The following is an 18,080-nucleotide window of genomic DNA, read 5'->3' as shown; positions in this document are numbered from 1 at the left end:
CCAATATATTGGAAATTTCCTTGCTTATTCTGTTTTTGTGTCATTTAGGTATTTGTGGTACAGAAATTACCAATCCATGCTACCATTACATTAAATACGGGATATCATTGTGTCCTACAATCGTAGCACCCCAGCCATTTCTAATACGTTTTTTCGGGACACAACTGTCCATGGAGTGACTGCCCCAACCAAAGTGGGACAGGTGGTGACCTTAGTCGCTGCTCCTATGTCGGTGCGGCGCTGACATGCGGCTGTACACCTTCTCTGAGTGTAAACACTGACAGTGCATTGCGGGACGAACGCGGTCTTATGCGTATCCTTTACTCCTTGGACGGGTACACTTATGCCTTCGTGGCTTCTATTTGCTTCTCCATTAATTTGGGACGGGGACTATGTTGCATACTGTACATGCGTTTCATTCTGCACAGGACCTGGCTGCTGCCATTACTATTGTGGGCGGACCATGGCTGTCAGCACATTAGGTTGCTCACCTCATGCTGGCTTAGACACGCCTCCAGACGCATCCTACCTGGGCTCGCTCACGTACACTATGCACGTGTCTGTGATTCCGGTGCACTCTCATTAATATGTATATGGCGCTACTGCGCCGGATATTCCATGCACCGCCGGCGCAGGCCTTACGCCGGCCTTGCGCCGAGCTTCATGAATCCCGGGGAGAGTGAATGTTGTAGTAGTACCAGCATTTCTAGTTGTTCCTAACCCTGCAACAATACTGAGTTCTATCTTTGAAGATGTCACTGCGTTTTCAATGAGAGATATTTCATCTGCCTTCATTTTTGTCCCTATGCATCTAGAAAGTCAATACCTGTTTGCCTTTACTTATAAGGTTCAGCTGTGTACTTGGACTAAATAGCTGTAATGGTATCTAGAATCTCTTACCCTTCTCTCTAGAGAAATGAAGAAACAATTAGGTAAGATTGAATTTCCTTATGGTCTACTTTCAAGTCTTTAACCTCCTCTCTCTACTTTCTCTTACCATGTTCTACTTCTTTTTGCCCCTACTGTATATAACTTTCTCTTACCATGTTCTACTTCTTTTTGCCCCTACTGTATATAACTTTCTCTTACCATGTTCTACTTCTTTTTGCCCCTACTGTATATAACTTTCTCTTACCATGTTCTACTTCTTTTTGCCCCTACTGTATATAACTTTCTCTTACCATGTTCTACTTCTTTTTGCCCCTACTGTATATAACTTTCTCTTACCATGTTCTACTTCTTTTGCCCCTACTGTATATAACTTTCTCTTACCATGTTCTACTTCTTTTGCCCCTACTGTATATAACTTTCTCTTACCATGTTCTACTTCTTTTTGCCCCTACTGTATATAACTTTCTCTTACCATGTTCTACTTCTTTTGCCCCTACTGTATATAACTTTCTCTTACCATGTTCTACTTCTTTTTGCCCCTACTGTATATAACTTTCTCTTACCATGTTCTACTTCTTTTTGCCCCTACTGTATATAACTTTCTCTTACCATGTTCTACTTCTTTTGCCCCTACTGTATATAACTTTCTCTTACCATGTTCTACTTCTTTTTGTCCCTACTGTATATAACTTTCTCTTACCATGTTCTACTTCTTTTTGTCCCTACTGTATATAACTTTCTCTTACCATGTTCTACTTCTTTTTGCCCCTACTGTATATAACTTTCTCTTACCATGTTCTACTTCTTTTTGTCCCTACTGTATATAACTTTCTCTTACCATGTTCTACTTCTTTTGTCCCTACTGTATATAACTTTCTCTTACCATGTTCTACTTCTTTTGCCCCTACTGTATATAACTTTCTCTTACCATGTTCTACTTCTTTTGTCCCTACTGTATATAACTTTCTCTTACCATGTTCTACTTCTTTTTGCCCCTACTGTATATAACTTTCTCTTACCATGTTCTACTTCTTTTTGTCCCTACTGTATATAACTTTCTCTTACCATGTTCTACTTCTTTTGCCCCTACTGTATATAACTTTCTCTTACCATGTTCTACTTCTTTTGTCCCTACTGTATATAACTTTCTCTTACCATGTTCTACTTCTTTTTGCCCCTACTGTATATAACTTTCTCTTACCATGTTCTACTTCTTTTTGTCCCTACTGTATATAACTTTCTCTTACCATGTTCTACTTCTTTTGCCCCTACTGTATATAACTTTCTCTTACCATGTTCTACTTCTTTTGTCCCTACTGTATATAACTTTCTCTTACCATGTTCTACTTCTTTTGCCCCTACTGTATATAACTTTCTCTTACCATGTTCTACTTCTTTTTGTCCCTACTGTATATAACTTTCTCTTACCATGTTCTACTTCTTTTTGCCCCTACTGTATATAACTTTCTCTTACCATGTTCTACTTCTTTTTGTCCCTACTGTATATAACTTTCTCTTACCATGTTCTACTTCTTTTGCCCCTACTGTATATAACTTTCTCTTACCATGTTCTACTTCTTTTGCCCCTACTGTATATAACTTTCTCTTACCATGTTCTACTTCTTTTTGCCCTACTGTATATAACTTTCTCTTACCATGTTCTACTTCTTTTGCCCCTACTGTATATAACTTTCTCTTACCATGTTCTACTTCTTTTGTCCCTACTGTATATAACTTTCTCTTACCATGTTCTACTTCTTTTTGTCCCTACTGTATATAACTTTCTCTTACCATGTTCTACTTCTTTTTGCCCCTACTGTATATAACTTTCTCTTACCATGTTCTACTTCTTTTGTCCCTACTGTATATAACTTTCTCTTACCATGTTCTACTTCTTTTGCCCCTACTGTATATAACTTTCTCTTACCATGTTCTACTTCTTTTTGTCCCTACTGTATATAACTTTCTCTTACCATGTTCTACTTCTTTTTGCCCCTACTGTATATAACTTTCTCTTACCATGTTCTACTTCTTTTTGTCCCTACTGTATATAACTTTCTCTTACCATGTTCTACTTCTTTTTGCCCCTACTGTATATAACTTTCTCTTACCATGTTCTACTTCTTTTTGTCCCTACTGTATATAACTTTCTCTTACCATGTTATACTTCTTTTTGCCCCTACTGTATATAACTTTCTCTTACCATGTTCTACTTCTTTTTGCCCCTACTGTATATAACTTTCTCTTACCATGTTCTACTTCTTTTGCCCCTACTGTATATAACTTTCTCTTACCATGTTCTACTTCTTTTGCCCCTACTGTATATAACTTTCTCTTACCATGTTCTACTTCTTTTGCCCCTACTGTATATAACTTTCTCTTACCATGTTCTACTTCTTTTGCCCCTACTGTATATAACTTTCTCTTACCATGTTCTACTTCTTTTGCCCCTACTGTATATAACTTTCTCTTACCATGTTCTACTTCTTTTGCCCCTACTGTATATAACTTTCTCTTACCATGTTCTACTTCTTTTGCCCCTACTGTATATAACTTTCTCTTACCATGTTCTACTTCTTTTTGCCCCTACTGTATATAACTTTCTCTTAGCATGTTCTACTTCTTTTTGCCCCTACTGTATATAACTTTCTCTTACCATGTTCTACTTCTTTTTGCCCCTACTGTATATAACTTTCTCTTACCATGTTCTACTTCTTTTTGCCCCTACTGTATATAACTTTCTCTTTGCTCCTTCATCCTTGTGTACTTACATATCCTAACTAAATCTACTTAATCCCCATAACAATGCAATCTAATTTAATTTAATTGTTCACTGTGTTTAGTGATGCACCTATGACATTTATAATTCTCATGATGTTTATGTTTCCTCTTACGATGTAAAGAGGTCTTATGATGTTCATCATTTTTGTTTTTTTCTTCTCTAAACCATGTAACATTGTCTGTGGAGCTTTTCTCTCCAGGCCTCCACTGAAAATGAGCTTGCAGGTTTAGTACTTGGGACATCTTATTTCAAAAGGTGCTAGGCAGATTCTGCCTTCATACCCTACTGCAATGAAACAGCTGCAAGCTTTTCTAGGTTTAACAGGTTACTGTCGACAATAGATTTTTAACTATGCAAAAATGGTAAGACCGTTGTTATAAAGTGTTAAAGAGACATACTCCTGAATCTTTACCCTGGTAGGATTCTCATGATTAAGCTTTTATACAATTGAAACATTGCTTTTATATGACTTCTGTTTTGTAGTGAAAGAAATAAAGTAGCACTAGGATTGTTAGCAGAGCATAGAAATGGTAGTTTTAGATCTGCTGCTTATTTCAGTATGATTCTTGATCCTGTAGCTGCAGCCCTTCCCTGTTGCCTTAGGGTCGTGGCTGTGATGGTGCTCATAGTAGACATGGCGGCTGCACTGACTCATGGGCACGCGACTTGCGTAGCAGTTCCACATTCTGTAGAGGCTCTGTTACTGAAGACTAAAACACAATAATTATCTACATCACGATTTTCTTAATATGAATTGCCTTTCCTTAATAACCTTTCTTTACAGATCGCTCAATATCCACCACTTAACCCTGTTTCTTTACTCCGTACCGTAGAATGAAGGAGATCGTGTACTTGTTACTAATACTGTGATTGCTCCTAGATTAGATTTGAAAGGTATTCCTTTGCAAAATACAGATCTCATTCTTTTTGCAGATGGTTCCTGTGTTCGTAGAGACAGTGGTGAACTAGTCGCAGCCGTTTCCATTTTCACACAAGACAACATTTTAATACCTGGACAATAAATGGAAATGTATCTGAAGTGGCTGAACTACTAGTTATAAATGAAGCATGTAAATTTGACGAATGTAAGTCCGTAACCATATGTACTGAGTCTCATTATGCTAATGGAGGTATGAACAATTTTTGCATACTTTGGAAAGAAAGGAGTTACTTGACATCTGCAGGGACAGTTATCAAAGATGATGTTTTTGTTGTTGAACTGTTAGAAGCATTATTATTATTATTATTATTATTATTATTATTATTATTATTATTATTATTATTAGTATTATTATTATTACTATTATTATTATTACTATTACTATTATTATTATTATTATTACTGTTATTATTATTATTATTATTATTATTACTATTATTATTATTATTATTATTACTATTATTATTATTATTATTATTATAGGTTCATAGGTTCATAGGTTTATACTAGGCTATCTGCCCTAAGGCATTTATAAGCCTAGCCCAAATTTTTGTGGCTTACGCCACCCCTTATATGAAAAAATACTGTGCCCATTAGTTTGTTGTGCCTCTGTCCAGCAGTGACACAGAGATGATTCCCGGGGTAAACCTACGATCTCCCATCCACAGGTCTAGATTTCTCTTGAACAGAGTCAGCGAGGTGCTCTGCCTCACATGGACCGGGATTTTATTCCACAGCATAGGGAGTCTCTGAGTGATAAATCTATCCCTCCAGCACGTCCTATTTATATCCGTGCTAAGGTTTAAGTCGCTTGCTCTAGTGGTTTTGGTGGATTTGGATTTTTTGAGGTGGAGCATGTCCATTAATTCTGGGTTGGACATGGCCTTGTATGTCAGGCACATGTCACCTCTGAGCAGACGGTATGCGACTGAATAGAGCTGGAGTTTCTTCAATCTGGCAGCATATGACAGATTTTGGAGTCCCTTTATCCTTTTGGTGAGGAACTTTGGGGTCTCTCCAATTGCTGCAGATGTCTGGTGAGATACATCCCGAATGGGGCATTGTACTCGATCATTGGTCTGATAAGTGAAGAGTACAGGGGAACAATGACCTCACTAGATCTGGATGTGAATCCTTCATGATCAGGTGGGCAATGTAGAAGGTCTTTCTAACCACTTTAGCAATGTGAGTGTCAAAAGAAAGGCCACTGTCAACCTGGGTCCCCAGGTCCCTGATAACCTCTTCTGTGCTTAGTGGATTGCCACCTATATGGTAGCTTGGGGTTACCTTGTTTTTCCCGAAGGGTATGACTATACATTTTTTGGCGTTTAACTTCAGGCCATGGCTCTGGCACCAGCTATCTGTTTCCGTGAGTCCCTTCTGAAGGATATCCGTGTCCGATGCACTTTCCACTATGGCGCCCAGTTTGCAGTCGTCTGCAAACTTTGTCAGCCAAAGTCCTCCCATGCTGGCCTGTACTTCTGAGAAGTAGATGCCAAACAATAGGGGGCCAAGGACCGAGCCCTGTGGGACACCACTTGTAACCAGCTTGGAGTCTGACACAGCGCCAGCAACTCTAACCCTGTGGGTTCTGTCCTTAAGCCAGTTTGCAACCCATCTTGTGACATATGGGTTTACATTTAAGCTGGTAAGTTTTTCTACAATACCCGAGTGGGGTATTGTGTCGAAAGCCTTTGCAAGGTCAAGGTAGGCTGTATGGACTGCCTTTCCTCATCAATGGCCTTGGTGACTGTTTCGAAGAAGTCGACCAAGTTCAAAAGGCATGATCTTCACTTGACAAAGCCAAACTGGGTCGGGTCCAATGTCTGCAAGTCCCCTATATCTTTGTTTATGAGCTCCATTATGATCCTCTCCATAGCTTTGCAGACTAGACTTGTTAAGCTTATGGGGCGTAATTACCAGGGTCCGTAGAGGCGCCTTTGTGGAGTGGGACCACAGTTGCCGTACGCCACTCCTTGGGCACGTATCCTGTGGTAAGGCTGAGATTAAACAGCTGCCTTATGTGCGGGGTTAATTCCTCATTTAGCTCGTGTAGCACACAGCCGGGGACACCATCCGGTCCCATTGATGCTGTGTTTTTAGCTTTAGAGAGAGCAGCTTTCACCTGCGCAATATTACTATTATTATTATTATTATTATTACTATTAGTACTAGTAATAATATTTACTATTACTATTATTATTATTATTATTATTATCTAAAGAGATAGCCTTCATAAAGTATGCCACACATAATACTGATAGTTCCTTTGTTACCAAGGGCTATACCTTTACTGATACAGCAGCAAAACAGGCTGCATTGTCTTATCCTGTAGGCCACATTGTCTTATCCTGTTCTATTTATATTTTTGCAGCAACTGCATGAAAATAACTTTATTTTACAGGAATTGCTGTCTTTTCAGGATCAGACAGAAGCCCTTTTGTATCACCATCCAGACAGCGAACTACTAGCCCCACCAAATTTTCTAAATCAGTTGGTTAAAATGTCACTCACCTTATCATTTGGACAAAAATGCATTAATAAAAACTATGTTCATTGATTGGTATGCACCTCATCTCTCAGAAGTTGTTCAACATTTTGTGAATACTTGTGTAGTTTGGTTAGAATATAATGTGCCTAAATCAGTACCTGCACAGCTAGAACAAAAACCTAAGGGACCTTTCTGTTCCCCTGTGTAGGACTTTACTAAAATTCTTCAAGTATAGAAATTGCATTATGTCGTGGCAATTGTTGACATCTTTTCTGGATGGGTAGAAGCTTATCCATGTGCAAAGAATGATGCATATACAGTAGCTAGGAAATTGCTAAACAAATTCATTCCCAGGTTTGGAGTTTCCTGTAGCATTCAGTCTGACCAGGGATCTCATTTTACTAGTCAAGTAATACAGCAGCTAAGCTTTAAAAGTTACCCAAATGTTCATTGCCCCTATAGATCACAAGATTCTGGGATGGAAAACACAGCTAAACAAACTATTAAGCTTAGACTAGTTAAAGTGTGTAAGAAAGATCATCTTAAATGGCCAGAAGCATTGCCTTTAATATTATTTAGTATGAGAAGTGCAGTTAGTGCTCCTAGAAAATTGCTCCCTCATGAAATCCTCATAGGCAGACTCATGAAAATGCCACCCCCCAAGAATTTAGAGTTTCAAGATATTGATGAGACCCTGCTTTCCTATTGTAAATCCTTGTGTTCTCTTTTGCAGAAATACCACAGTATCATTCTGCAGGCAGTCCCACACCTTATAAGATCAGAACACAATGACCCATGTAAAAGAGACTAGGAATTCATAACAGTCCATTCACAAAGAAATTTCAGGAGCCTCAGATGGAAAGGATCATACTTGGTTAGATCCATGTGTCACATGTCAAAAGAACCCTCCCATGTAATAAGTATAGCTAAAACATCACTGACAACAGACCATGTGATCTAGCGGAGACTATCACCAACCAAACCTGACAACAAATGAGAAACGTTGTTCCATCCAGAAGTAACAACCCATGACCTTTTACCATTCAAACCAAATCTGTGAAATGTTTGCCATCCAACCAGATTCCACATCTTCCATCCAACTTGCATTCAGAACTGAATGCAGTTAAACTACCTGTCTTGCCTGACCAAGAAGTTAAACAAAGTGACTCAATTTCCAGTAATTCTTCCTCTTCAGTTCTGGCAACATTTTTATTGTTTCCAATTCCAACATTACTAATTTTGGATATCGATTCAGGAATTGCTTTATCCAGACAACATTCCTTTTCAAAATCATCTGCGATTAAGGTCACTGGTCGGGGACTTTTTGGTGATCAATTTCATTAGCACAATGAACACCCCATCCAACATCCTCCTTTACAATTTTTTTGCAATCCTCTCCAGACCCAACATGCTTTTCTTTCCTGGAGACCAATCATCACTATAATTACTGTTCTTTTCATCATCATTCTGTTTCACCTGCTTTTGCCAACTGGGGCAATGAGTGTGGTACCCTCTGTGACCATCATAACTGTAAGCATTGAATCATTTCTTAATAGATAATCATGCTTTGCTAAAAACAGACACTGGCATTTGGTTAAAATTGAACCAAGAGTATCCTCAATTTAATACTTTTACTGTTTCCTTGCATACTTATGCACAGACCCTCAGTGTTAGCAACTGCTGGGTTTGTGCATATATTCCTGCTGCACATGATGGGGGTATTCCACTAATTTAGCATACTAGTGACTGATTCTGAAGTTCATACTACATTTTGCCTTATTTGTCTTGCTAAAAATTGAAAGAGTAAACATGTTCTATTTTCTTTACTGCAATGCTGCTTCAACTAGCTTTAACAACTAAAGGATTTTTTGCTACTGTAAAAATGGTGCATTTTTTTCAGGAACTGGTACTCATAGTATTACTTGGAACACATTTGATGGGTCTGGAGGGCAGAGCATGGCAGCATTATGTGAATATTATTGCATTTGTTGAAATCAAGCTTATCCCTCATTACCTATACACTGGTCTGGTTGTTGTTATATTGGTTGTGTTATTCTTGCAATTTGAAATACAGCTGCTTTACAAGAAGGCAGAATTCATAATGCTCATCTCAGGAGAGACATTAAAGACATTCCTAACACAGGTGGTAAAATGGATTCCTCCTGACTGGATATATAATAGTATTGTACAACAAACTGCTTTTAAAGGGCTTGCTCACATGGATCTTGGTGATGGGGTCATTCCTTGAGCAGGCATCAAACCTGCTTATGGGCTGATGAAATCAGTCTGGGAACTTACGAAATTATCTATACCCCTGGAGGTTATAAGTAGTTCTGCTTCTGAGTCCATGAATTTGATAACCCAATAAATGACTGCACTGTTTAGTGTGGTGCTACAGAACTGCATGGCACTTGAATTCACCCTCACTTCTAAAGGTGGCACATACACGCTTATCCAAATGGAGTGCTGGTCTTTATTCCTGAAAATACTGGTGCCATCCATAGTCACCTAGAAATAATTCAAAAAGTTGTTGAATATTCACATGCCAAAGAAGCTGATAGGTCCCAATAGGCATCATTAACCAACCTTTTCTCTGGATGGGAAAGAGGGATCCTAACATTTTTCATGCTTACAACTATTATAATAATTCTGTTAGGCCTACTTCTCTTTATGCTTAAAACATGCATTTTAAAATTACTAGAGTGTAGAAGAGATATCAAACTGAACCTGATTTAAACACTGCCACTGACCACTATATGATTATAGCATAGCAGATGATGAAAATGAAGTTTTGCAAGAATTTAGTAAAATATAAAATACTCTATATAAGGTGGAATGTGAACAAGTACAAAGTACATATTATTGACTGCATTACTGATGATTATTTATAGCATTCATATTGCAATTGTGTTCCATCAAGACATAGACATGTTTTCATTGAAAATTAGGCTTTATTTTTGAAACAACCATGTCAAGATTGTGTATGTCGCTATCATTGTGATTTAGGTGATACTTTACAGCATCAGATGTGGGAATGTATAGGGTGAGAAGCACAGAGAACGGGAACATGTTAGTGCATGCATTTCATTTCTAATATGCTTTCAAAGCAGAATGAAAATTCAAGTGTCCTTCAGTATGTACGTGTTAGAGACGAGATCTTGATTTCCTAGAACAACAGCCCTCCACAAAATAGCACAGAAAAGGCTGCACTTCAGGGGTAAAGTTTGATGCCAATTCCTTGTATGACAGAACAATCTCACTTTCAAGTAGGGAAGCTAATGTTATCAACTTCTTCACACTCATGAAACTGCATTTCAGTACAGGATAAAACAGAAAGGTCTGAATGTTACAGCTGTCACAAATTCTGAGCAAAATAAAAGAAACAGCCTTTGCATAGTGGTATGTCATCCCATAGAACAAACTATATATATTTTGTTCAGTATTTATTTCGTTCATTTAACATTTAATAACTGGTTAAGTGAGCTGTTCTGAGGATCCTTTTTGTTAAAGACATAAGCCACATCGACTAGACAATACAAGCTACGGCTGGAAATAGGCATATGCATATACTGAACAAGATGCTGTTGCAAATCATACATAGAAAGTAAATCTGTGTTGTGTTGTTTTTTTTTTTGCAGTTAAAAGCAATTTAGTAAACAGTGCCATTATAAACTCAGGCATGGCTTGTAAACTATATCCATGTTAAATTTGACCCGGTCAGTTTGGAGATGAATCAATTTGAAATAAAAGCCATGACCTTGAGTTATTACACCATTTCATATCCATTCACTGATTATGCCATTTTTTAGTTTATAATGTAATAAATAAAAATATGTACATCAGTCACTAGGATCAAACCTGTTAAACAGCTCAAACACACAGTTTGCCAAAACAGATTATACAGTCAATGATATGTGACATATTTACATACAAAAGGGATATTGTACCCATAAAGCAACACAAGTCGATCAAACTGTGTCTGCCTAGATGTCCACATGTTAAATACATGCCAATAATAAGCTATATCATAGCCGTGACTAGATCAATTACATTTTTCTCCATACTAATCACAATAATGATTGTATTGCAATATGTATCAAGCATTTTGTTGAAAGACAAACTCACCTTACTTGGGTTTTCACATTGCAGCATGTAAACTTATGTCCAAAGTACTGGACCCCATACATGCCAGATGTTTCATTATGTTCTTGGTAGTCTCTGTACTAAACACTTGTGACTAGGCATATTCAGGACAGTTTCAAAAGATGTTGATGCCATAACATCATCAGCTGAGACACATGGGCATCACAGGAGTTGATTGCCTTTATTGATAAAGATGTTACAGCATTACGCTCCTCATCTGAATTATCAGGAATGTGGTTATGACCGCTGATCTCTCAAGCTGTTCACCTTGGATCGAAGGGATAGTTACTACACTCTCTCTTTACATTTCTGTGACAATTTCAGATGACATGCCCAAGATTCCTTTTTAGCACTAACATTTTCAAGGCTGTATAGGAAGCCATAGGAATGCTCTATCCTTTCTACCTTGGGATTTCACTGTGATGCACGCTGCCCCTAGCACTCTGGGTATTAGATGTGGGTTTCCTGCTGGCTCCTCTTGCTGTTTCTTCTGAAAGGACATTCATTCACTCCATGTTACTGCTATCCCCTTATATACAACTCATAGCGGATGTCTCCATTTCAACAAGATAGTGTGTTGATATAACCTTGGCATTAGTGGAATTGCTGTGTTGATGTGTTACATACTATTTCAGTAGTAAATGTGGGGGGGGGGATGCTTTTTGATGAAACAGTACCGCAACCATATATCAGATATATACACATGCATGTCTTATATATATTTATATGTATACATTTTCAAGGGTTGAGATCACACAACAATGGAGAAAGTAGATATTTTCTACTACTTACTAGTACATGATCTTCCTCGTGCTGTTCAACCATCCTGATATTTGGTCAAATAAACAGACAAAATGAAAAAAAGCATTATTTAATAGAATGTCAAGTTTATACATGTATCTCTCGCTCAGTCTCTCTCTATATATGTATATATAAATATGGGGCTATGAAATTTCAATGAAATGTCATAACACTGAACCACAAATGATTGAATTCAATGATCAATCATTAACAATTCAAAAATGAAAACAGCAAACAAAAAGAAATCATCTGATTTTTGCTAGGGATCAAGCCCCCCTGCACCTCTCATCGTCTGCTATATACATAACCAACTCTGAAATTATACTACAGGGGAGAAAAGGCAAATTTCCCACTCCCCAGTTTACCACAATCTTGCTTAGGAAAAGCTGGTACAGTATGATTAGCTGTACCTGCTTTTCCTCACTTCAAAAAATGACATTTCACTGAAATGTCCATATCCCATATATATATATATATATATATATACACACACACACACACACACATACACACACACACACACACACACACACACACACACACACACACACACACACACACACACACACACACAGATAGATAGATAGATAGATAGATAGATAGATAGATAGATAGATAGATAGATAGATAGATAGATATAGATAGACACATACATATATATGTAATGTATGGATTCCTATTTAAATGTTGACCATTCACAACAAGAACATTGAAAACCTGGAACAGTGAAACCAAAACAAGAAACACAAAACCTGCTTTTTTGTAGGGAGCTGGCCCTCTGCACATCCCCATGTAGGGGGCCCCACATACCCTGCTAATTATATATACAAACTCCAAGATCACAATCCAGTGGGGAAAGGAGCAAAACCCCAATCTCCACTGTACCATGATCCCACAAAAGGAAGATCTTTCTTGTTTGCTGTAGCAGGTTTTTGATGTTCTGACATTCACTGTTGTAAACATCTGGTGTATAGATAAGGGATTCAAGCAAATATATTTCTGAGCCACGTTTATTGCAATTTTATACAACAAAACACATTTTGAACTCTTTATATTTTTAAATTTTGTGACATTGTGTAGGACAATTTTATTGCATCATTATGTCTTTATACTTTGGGTGGTATTTAAATAATTTATTGCAGGCTGTGTAACAAAGTTCATTATTTAAGATAATATCAGTTGGTTTGGAATTCTTAGAACATGCTTCAAATGCTGAACACTTTTTCATGTGCTGTTTTCCTCACTGCCTGCCAACCATCAGTCCCCACTCTTATTAGCCTTTAGTGCAATTCTTCCCGTGTCAAAAGTACCCACACCAAGATAAAAGCTGATCAAAGAGAACCTTCATCTAGGTGCAATGATGTGTTTGTGCCCTCTACTGTATCCATTGTCTGTATCATCTTATATATGCTATGAGCTATTTCTGTTTTTAGGCACAGCCCCACCCTGGTGGATGATTTGAGCACTCATGTCACTGTAAGGGTCTAAAGTCTCTTTGCTCGCATGTTCCCATCTACACGCTTCAGTGAGGGTGTGATGCCATGCACTGGCCCAGCAATCAAGGAGCTGCAATCCTCACCACTAACACTAGTGAGGGGCATCCACCTTGGGAAGGATATAAAATACACACACAGTAAAGTACAATATCCCTTAAAAGCACACAGAGATCACAGTCAGTCTGGGGCTGGTTTCTCCCTTTCCCTCCAGATGCCCAAAAAGACTCCCCACTGGCACAGCTATAGAGTGGGGTCCTTAGCCAGGATCCCAAGCCAAGTACTCCTAGCACTCTCTCTGTCCAACCAGTGCTTCATGTCCCTGCCCAAGTAGCTCACAAACACACACACACACACACACACACACACACACACACACACACACACACACACACACATGCACACTTTGAGATATGATTTGTATACAACCACGCAGACACTTCTGGGGAAGGTTGGCACAGGTTCACTAGCTATGCCCATTCTGTCCAGACTATAAGGTGGTAATCACTGCCACCAGGACCGTTACTTATCAGCTACTCTAAGGCCCTTACTAAAGGGTGTCCAATTATTACTGTGAAATATTATTATCCAAATGGTAAGTGTGACTGAACAGCAAAGCTTATTGGAGTGGCTTGGCCAGTATCACTATATACATGCAATGTACTCTAGAGCTTAAATTATCTCTACACCAAACAGCCACAGTTGAAAGGTTTAAAAATATTTAATAATAAATAATAAAAGCACAAGACAATACTTCTTACTTTGCAGTGTTAGTCAAGAGTTCAGAGATCACGGGAAAATGCTTAAAATAATACAGTAGAATAGTTCTGACATCGATACAGAAAACAACTAGTCTAATCTTCCTATTTCCTAGCTATTTCTAAGAGCAAACACAGTTCTAAAATAAACTTACATATAGAGCAAGACAGTGCTGGTGATGGATGTTCTGAAGACAAATTCAAAATGCCCTGAGTCTCTCTCTCTCTCTCTCTCTCTACCCTTAAATTGATAACACAGTATTACTGACTCATTTCAGATTACACCATTTTTTTCTCTGGTTCCCAGGCTAACAGAAACTCAGAGTTTATCAGCCCTTTTGATCTTGCACCTGCTCAGGAAGCTACAGCAATAAAAGACATTATAAATGCAAATTCTAGCAATTAATTCTAGCCTCAAAACAAAAGAAAGAATCTGCTGGTTCAGACACCATGGCTCCAAGAGCTGAGATCAAAAACAGTCATAAAATGCTTTACTTATCAGCTTTTTTAAAGCAGAGTGCAATGTGGTTACATTTTTGCTGTTCAACATCCAATAAAATTTTCTTATTTAAGAAAACAAGCCTGTGGCTTATATTAATATTTGCAAATGACAAAATTATACACAAAATTCTATTTAGCTAGGCTGGCAGCCTTCACATATCTTCACAGAGGGCTACTATTACTTGTTTGAACCAAGCCCAGGATCCTGTTCTCTAAATAGCAGTTTGGAACCCTCAGGTTTCAACTTGGTGGTGACTGTAAAGCCATGATTTAAATCTGGGTCCTCTGGGTCATACTCAGGGCCATCTTTTTGCAAGTTTTATAACTATGCTGTTCTTTCCATTTGATAGTAAATTTCATTTAGTGTCTCAGTGCACATTTCTTTTCAGTTTCTTTGCAGATTTTGTCATCTGTTTGCCCTGCTGGATATTTGCTTTTGTTAGGCAATTCTATAACGTATTTTTTATATTCAGCACTTTGTTAATTTCTTTAAAAATCTTCAAAGGTATATACTGTTGTATGTTTATTAGTATTTATTAGGCCCTTTCAAATTACTGACATTTTGCTCCACATGTATTTGAATGTTTAATAGCATCAGATGTCATTTTCTGTTGGATACTCATTCATTTAATATTTCATATACCTTTGATACATGCACCTTTGATAGTCTGTTTACTACACTAGATATCTATAACATGCTTCAGATACCAAGTATTAAGTTGCTTTCCTTTATAGCTTTTTAATTTGTGAGTATTGTAGATATTTTATTTGTTGTGTGTTATTAAATTCTTCAAATGTTCCATATGTTTTTTATTTCTTTCTAATCTGCTTATTAAGCTAGATTCTTCTTCTTCTTTCAGCTTTTCCTGGTTAGGGGTCACCAGAGTAGATCACCTGTCTGATCATGATTGGCAGTGGAGTTTTATGGTGTCGAGTTGCCAGCCCAGTGCCCAACCTTCTACGGAAGGCACACATGTACACGCACTCATGCCTAGGGCCAATTTTAAGTATCCAATCCACCTACAGCATGTCTTTTGGATGTGGAAGGAAACTGGAGCACCCAGAGGAAACCCACATGACCACGGGGAGGAGATGCAGATTCTGCACAGAAGGCACCCCAGCTGAGGATCGAACTGGAGAACCTCTTGCAGTGAGGCGGCAATGCTAACCGCTGCACCACCATGGCCACCCCTTATTAAGCTAGATTATTGTTCCATTATTCAAAATGTATGAAATACCAGATAGTTTATCTATTTTTTGTAACTATTTATACATTTTCCATAGTGGACTTTGTGGTTTAGTCGTTAGCCTTATTTTCAAAATGCTGGCCACTTCTGTGCATTTTTTGCAATGTTCATAATATGTGTAGTGCTTCTGAGGTTTTTGTTCATTTATACATCTATGTTGAAAATATAGTTACCTGCAAAAGTTTGTGCTTCTTTTACATGGCTAGACATTGTGATCCAATTATTCACATATCAGTATGTCAGCCATTTTCTAATATGAGGTCACCAGGTCACTAATGGCTGCCATGTGCTACATTGCTCATCCATCTAACGGATTTATGGCTTTACAGGAAAGGCTCACCCAGACTCTGACACAGCTTGCTGTGAGGGAAAGGTTAGTTTTCTTTTTATTTCTTGTATTCTGTATTACTTTATTGCCTTTTTTCTGTTTTGTATACTGTGATTTGCTTTCTTTACACTGTGTTTTACTTGTATTCTGCTTTTAACTGCATATTAAAATTTGAAAAGATTCCACAGCTCTGTCTCTTTTGAGTCAGACAGAATTTTTCCCACCCTCCCACCATGTTAGTGTTGTGTTCTTAAACACCACTGCTCTTTTAATTCCCTGCCTCTTATGTTAATTTGACCATATATCTTGTTTCATCTCTCCTTTCACTGGCTGGTGTGAGCACAAGGTTATCATTTTGTGAAATCACTCCCCTTCAACTATTTAAATTTATTCTCCATCCTGCTGTATTCCATAGTACCAGAATACAAAAGTGCCCACCCCCTTTCAATCTATCTTGTTCTTTTAAAAATAGTGGCTTTCCACTAAAACTTAAAAATGTAAGTTACCTACTTTCACGTCCACCTCCTCTAGTACACACTGCAGTGTTTAGGATAAACCATTGTTTTTATCTTACCTTTAAAAACCTATTGCAAGACCGCCAGTTATTGGAGAGCCCACATTCTGCCTCTCATTAGTTGTCTTAGGATTAGTGCTTCTGTTTTCTCCTGGTGAGAGAAGGAGTACAGGGATATTATTTCCTGGAGACTGATGATCACCCGAAAGCCTAATAACTGCTTTATAGGTGACAGCTTGAAATCTGTGCCTATATTCTGATCCTGGTGAGAGAAGGAGCAGAGTGCATTGATTCTTGCCTGTTTTTGGTTTTAGAGTGAGTGTCTGTGCTTACCGTACCCGATTGATCTATTTGCTATTCAAGGCGTCTACCAGAAAAAGGCTACAAGCCTACAAATCCATGCATCATCTGGGACAAGACTGTGGATCACAAAATAGGCTGTGGCCTGCTTCTCTTCTTGGAATGGGTGCTAACATTTCGATTCTCATGAGAGAAGAAGCAAAGGAGCATTTTATCCCAACAGAGTGAAGTTGTGGTGAGACCAGCATTAACAGTAGCCAGGTAGTAGCCATTCATGTGACTCCCATCTTTTCATCATTCTTGACAAGCTAATTCTTTGTTTTCAATAAGTACTGCTTGATTTGTTTCTAACTTCAGAATATATGCCAAAATTCTTCATCCTTAAATTTTCAAGGTCTACATATTAGTTTCCCCTCAAGTGATTGGCAGTGCTATGTACAGACTCAGAAACCTTAAGTGACATTTTTCCTGTAAAAGCACAATTGAAATTTCTCCAATACCTAGTTGCACATAGGACAACTAGTTTGTAGTGATAGGCACTGTCCACATAGTTCAAACTGGATACTCCTAACAGTGTGTGATATTCTCAATCCAACTGTCTAACCAATAAAAAAAGGTCTGTTGCCATGGATATGAACTTTCCTACTGTATCCATTACCAGCTTGGTGGATATGAGCATCCTGAGGCAATGTAAAAATTGCCTCATATTTACTGACAACCAGTTAATACTCAAACAAACTGATTTGGTATGTGAGAGATGTATTTACACAATGTCACTGAAAACAAAGCTCTCACATAAAAGTACTCCAAATGTTAATAAGATTGTCAGTAGCACACACAATGTACCCATCATGCACAATTCAAAGCAGACATATAGACCCACATTTTCTG

The sequence above is a fragment of the Protopterus annectens genome, chromosome 11.part0, assembly GCF_019279795.1.
Source record: "Protopterus annectens isolate FY-2018-M chromosome 11.part0, PAN1.0, whole genome shotgun sequence".
Classification (NCBI taxonomy): Eukaryota; Metazoa; Chordata; order Ceratodontiformes; family Protopteridae; genus Protopterus; species Protopterus annectens.
This window is presented reverse-complemented; position numbering follows the sequence as displayed.